Raw genomic sequence first — 6,428 nt, forward strand, 5'->3', positions numbered from 1 at the left:
TAAATATTGAGTCTGTTCTGGTATGTCTATGGTCTGAAGAAGTGGGTCTGTCCCACAAAAGCTCACCTAATAAATTATTTTGTTAGTCTTTAAAGTGCTACTTGATTGCTTTTTTGTTTTCCAAAATGTCTGTTAGTCTATAAGGTGCCACAAGACTTCTTGTTGTTCTCATGGTTTGCCAGAGTTAGTCTCTGGCAAGGCCCCAGACACTTTATTTACCCAAGCATCCAGAAACATTAAGTCCTGCAGCTCCCAGTGCCCATGGTTCACCATTCCTGGCCGATGGGCACTGTGGGAAGTGGTGGCCCAGCCCACGCTGTTTCCCACAGCTCCCATTGGACAGGTACAGTGAACTGCAGCCAATGGGAATTGCAAGCAGCTGTGTTTGCAGATGCTCAGATAAATAAAAACAAAAAACAGTCAAGTAGCACTTTAAAGACTAGCAAAATAGTTTATTAGGTGGGCTTTTTGGGACAGACCCACTTCTTCAGATCACAGCCAGACCAGAACAGACTCAATATTTAAGGCACAGAGAACCAAAAACAGTAAGCAAGGAGGACAAATCAGAAAAAGATAATCAAGGTGAGCAAATCAGAGAGTGGAGGGGTGGGGGGGGAGGTCAAGAATTAGACTGAGCCAAGTATGCAGACGAGCCCCTATAGTGACTCAGAAAGTTCCCATCACGATTTAAATCGTGTGTTAATGTGCCGAATTTGAATATAAAAGCCAGCTTGGCTGCTTCCCTTTCCAGAACGGTGCGATAATTCTTCTTCAGTAACACACATACCTTTAGGTCATTGACAGAATGTCCCATTCCATTAAAATGTTGACTAACTGGTTTGTGGATCTGGAGTGTTTTGATGTTCGTTTTGTGCCCATTGACCCTTTGTCTAAAGGAGTTAGAAGTCTGTCCAATATACAAAGCATCTGGGCATTGTTGGCACATGATGGCATATACGATGTTAGTAGAGGAGCATGAGAAAGTGCCCGTGATTCTGTGAGTAACCTAGTTAGGTCCAGTGATGGTATTTCCAGAGAAGATATGTGGACTAAGCTGGCAGCGGGCTTTGTTGCAGGGAAAGGTTCCAGGACTGGTGTTCCTGAGAAGAATTATTGCACCGTTCTGGAAAGGGAAGCAGCCAAGCTGGCTTTTATATTCAAATTTGGCACATTAACACATGGTTTAAATCGTGATGGGAACTTTCTGAGTCACTATAGGGGGTCGTCTGCATACTTGGCTCAGTCTAATTCTTGACCTTCCCCCCCACCTCTCCACTCTCTGATTTGCTCAGCTTGATTATCTTTTTCTGATTTGTCCTTCTTGCTTACTGGTTTTGGTTCTCTGTGCCTTAAATGTTGAGTCTGTTCTGGTCTGGCTGTGATCTGAAGAAGTGGGTCTGTCCCACGAAAGCTCACCTAATAAACTATTTTGCTAGTCTTTAAAGTGCTACTTGACTGCTTTTTGTTTTGATAGTGTATAGACTAGCACGGCTTCCTCTCTGTTGCTATTCAGATAAATAAAGTGTCTGATAGCCTGCCAGGGGCTAACCCTGGTGAACCTTCTCTGGCCCTAAGCACTTTATAGATGGTAGCAAGTCACAGTCCTTGAATAGAAGATCTTTCACTGCCAAAGGTCAGTCCTGCTAACACATCAGTCTCCTACCATCCTGAAAAGGCTTATGGAATTGTTTATCCTTATGCACTATAATAGTCCCACTGACTTCACAATCATGGCCATTGATGGCACTAGTCACGTTAGTAAAGTTAAGAACATGCACAAGGCTTTCCAGGACTGCAGTTACTTAAACTGATCAGCTTTACCAACACAATTCCAATATTCCCTGTGAGTTCTTGGTGTCCCAGGAAATTCTTTTGAGAACTGTTTGGTTTTTTCATTTTTTTAAGTCAGACCATTAGGTTTGTTCAAGGTTTTTTATACAATGTGGATAGAATTAGTTCTAACATCAGCACTAATCTGGTATCAGAAACAAAAAGTCCAATCAGACTAGCATTCAGCATAATTAACAGTGTTTGGAGTGGAAAATCAAACCTATTCTGTTGATTGCAATGAATGTTAATGACATGTGTTCAGTGTTTCACAATAAATGCATTTCTAAGGCTGAATTCCTGAGGGGAGAAAAATCCTTCATTTCAAGAAATATGGTCACTGTTGAGAAAGAAGATAGCAATAATGACAGCAACAGTCTTCTAAATGCATACAGTATGTCTCTTTAATATTTCACAACCCCAAGAAAGTTTGCCACAAAATTCTCCTCACTAAACACAACCACTTTTCACTTCAAACTCTAATGTTTCTTCTCCTTGGAGATGTGTCCCTACAACTCAACCTGTTCTGTAGCTGGAGAACCAAACATAAAAAGGCTTCTCCTGTTCCTTTTTTCACACCTTTGGTAACTGTGGGCAGTGGTATTGTTGGTTTTTTCCTATGTCTTTTCTATTTACTACGATGTAAGTCCCAGATTAAATCCATTGACTGCAGGGTAGGATTTGATCTCGTAGCTTCTGCTTTACTTATATTTAATGGGATTGCTTGACATCGCAGGTTGGTGCCTCACTACCTTGTACTCCACATATAAAATTCACTTAAACATAGCTTTCCCGAGAGACCATCACAGCATTCCATCAGTAGTTGTGTTACTACTTCATCTGCATCTTTAATGGATTACTAACAATACAGGTGGAATCTCTCTGGTCCAGCACCCTCAGGCCCTGGCCGGTGCTGAACAAGAGAATTTGCCAGACCATGGGAGATCGATACCGTGTAGCAGCATTATCAACACTTCCACTGCTTTCTGGGCTCTTAGAAGACACGTAGGGATAAATTACAGCTAAATAACAGCACAGAACACTGCGAGCCAGGGCTGGTGACTGGAAACAAACTTTATGGGGCTGCAGGAAACTTGGCCAGGCTCATGAGAAATGGTCATCAAGCTAACTCAAATCATACCAGATTATGGATGTTGCCAGATGAGAGAAAGCTGGACGAGAAAGGTTCAACCTGTGCTGTCTTTTGATTCATAACCCCTGCAGCACAAAATACAGCATATCATAGAAACAGGAATAGAAAGGAGCTTGAGAGGTCCTGTAATCCAGAGGTATTCAACCAGGGATACTTGTACCTCTTGGGGTATGCAGAGATTTCCCCAGGGTATATCAACTTATTTAAAGATTTGCTTTGTTTACATCGGCTTTCCTAAAAAATCACTAAGGAAGTCAGTGCAAAAGTTTTTTTCACACAGATGATGACTTGTTTATGCTGCTCTGTAAAGTGAAATGTAAGGACAATGTAGTCCAATCAATTTAATTTATAATTACGTGGTAAATATGAGAAAGCAAGCAATTTTTAGTAATAGTATGCTGTGACACTTCTGTACTTTTATGTTTGATTTTGTAAGCAAGTAGTTTTTTCAGTGAGGTGAAACTTGTATGTATGCAAGACAAATCAGACTCCTGGCAGGTTACAGCAGCCTGGAAAGGTTGAGAACCACTGTTCTAGTCCAGTCCCCTGCACTCAAGGCAAGACCAAGCATTCTCTAAACCATCAGTCCTGCAATGTTTCAGGGTCATGCTCCACCTCCCCCACCCCTAGAGCCAGGGCCAGAAGCAGGGCCATGGTTCCAAAGGTGGGCAGGTCTGGGGATGGGACCTGGCTGGGAATGGAGCCCCGGCCAGAAACCAGGTCTGGTCTGGTGGTGGGAGCAGAGCCATAGCTGGGCAGCAGTGGAAGCTGGCAGCCAGGTGTGGAGCAGAAGCTAGGGCTGAGGTTGGGACCAGGAACCAGGGTTGCAGCTGGTAGGAGGGCCAGAACAGCTGGGGGGTAGGACAAAACTGGGTGGCACTCTCTCCCTGCAAGGGCTGGCTTGGGCTTCACAGCTCCCCCTCTGCAAACATTCCTCTGTGCTCCAGAGTTGGAGAACTGAACCATTTAGACCATCCCTGACAGGTGTCTGTCCAACCTACTCTTAAATTTCTCCGACAAGTGACATTTCCCAGCCTCCCTAGGCAATTTATTCCAGTGCTTAGCCACCTTGATGGTATGGAAGTTTTGTGCAAGTTTCTCGAAGTGAGGACAGTGTGAGTGCTTTAGGCACAAGTGTTCTATTTATGTGTGTGAGACTTTCCCTCCACGGTCAAGTTAACGCTTGCAAAACTTGTCATGCCAGTGAGTGAAGTGTAGCCAAATTGGAATGAAACCATCCATGCAATGAGGGTAGGCAGCAAACGAGAGTGAGTCTGTAATCTGCTTCTTCTGCCCACTCCTAGACAGGCTTCCCCCTCTTCCAGGTCCTGGGACTAAGCAGTTACAGGTTGGGAGATACCAGAAGAGACAAAGCAGACTGCATGGCACAGGGACAGGCAGAGCCGACATTGAGAGACACATGGGCAGACAGACACACCAAATCAAGAGTCACAGACACAGGGAAGTGGACAGACTCCCAAGTTGCTGGGGATGGAGTCTCCCAGACAGACAAACACCATCCACTCCCGAATGTTACAGAACTAATACAGCAATCCTGCCTCCCACATGCCGTCAGTCTGCCTTGTCATCATCTCGCTCCAGACATTACCAAACTTGGAGTTATGCCTCTTCGTAGGTCTGTAGGGCTTCTGGATGCCTGATGTAAACTGAATAGTAACAGAGAGGTGGCTGTGTGAGTCTGTATTCTAACAAAACAAAATATCAGTCATGTAGTACTTTAAAGACTAACAAAACGATTTATTAGGTGATGAGCTTTCGTGGGACAGACCCACTTCTCTAGATCAATAGCATTTCCAGTTATAGATGTCAGTCTGTACTGGAAATGCTATTGATTGGAAGAAGTGGGTCTGCCCCACAAAAGCTCATCAGCTAATAAATCATTTTGTTAGTCTTTAAAGTGGTACATGACTGCTGGTTTGTTTTGATGTCAACTGAGTCAATCTGAAATTTGCACTGCAAAGCTTCTGAGGCCCCCTGGTGGATATGTGTGGTCAACACAGGAGCCTGATGATTTTTTTTTTAAATTAGATTTCAATTTGCCCCAGGTCCCTAAATGACTGCCTCAGGGATTGAGCTCTCAACCCTGGGCTTAGCTGGTCAACACTCAAACCACTAAGCTATTCCTCCCAAGAACCATGATAGTCCTCCTTTCCTCCAGAGCTAGTCCTTGCCCAATGTGCCCTAATAGTTTTTACCCCTCTGGAAGAGCAGTCAACATGGGTAGGTGCCCTTATGTTTGTCTCATATAGGGCTCAGCTGCTGTGAACAAGAAGGGAAAATGATTGCTGCTCCACACCTCTGCTTCTTGGATCTCTGAGTTTTCTCCCACCCCCAGCACATGGGGGCTGAAGCCACTGCAGATGGGAAGGTCTGTTGTCATCACCCTAAACTATAGGAAACTACTGACCAGTCAGCTTAACTTCTGTGCCAGGAAAGACGACAAAGCAAATAATTAACAAATCCATTTGCCAACATATCAAAAATAATAAGGTGATAAGTAACAGCCAGCATGGATTTGTCAAGAACAAATCATGTCAGACCAACCTGGTAGCTTTCTTGATAGGACAACGAGCCTTGTGGATAAGGAAGAAGTGGCAGATGTGATATACCTAGGCTTTAACAAACCATTTGATGCAGTTTTGCGTACCTTCTTATAAATAAACTAAGATCAACTGCTGGTAGTAAGCCTCAACCTTGCTGACTGAGCTAACCTTGTTATCCCCACCCTTGCTCTGGCTGATTTATACCTGGCCCTGCAGATTTCCAAGACCAGCATCTGATGAAGTGAGTCTGTGCTCACGAAAGCTCATGCTCACAACTTTTCTGTTAGTCTATAAGGTGCCACAGGACCCTTTGCTGCTGTTACAACCCAAAAGGGGCTACTGCATGGTGGGTTCAGAAGTGGCTGGATAACCATTCTCAGAGACTAGTTATCAATGGTTCACAGTCGAGCGGGAAGGACATAACAGGTGAGGTTCTGCAGGGATTAGTTTGGGGACCAGGTCTGTTCAATATCTTCATCAATGATTTAGATAATGGCATGGAGAATATGCTCACAAAGCCTATGGATGACACCAAGCTGAAGCAGTTGCAAGTGCTCTGGAGGATACAATTGTAATTCAAAATGATCCACACAAACTGAAGAAATGAACTGAGGTAAATATGATGAATTTCAATAAAAACAAATGCAAAATACTGCACTTCAGAAGGAACAATCAGTTTCACACGTACAAAGTGGCAAATGTCTGTGTAGGAAGGAGTACTGCAGAAAGAAATTTAGGGATCTTAGTGGATCACAAGCTAAATATGAATCATCAGTGTGACAGTGTTGCCAAAAGCCTGCATTCTGGGATATATTAACAGGCGTGTTGTAAGCAAGACCTGAGAAGTCATTCCTCCACGCTACTCTGTGCTGATTAGGCCTCAG

Source organism: Carettochelys insculpta, chromosome 27, assembly GCF_033958435.1.
Source record: "Carettochelys insculpta isolate YL-2023 chromosome 27, ASM3395843v1, whole genome shotgun sequence".
Classification (NCBI taxonomy): domain Eukaryota; kingdom Metazoa; phylum Chordata; order Testudines; family Carettochelyidae; genus Carettochelys; species Carettochelys insculpta.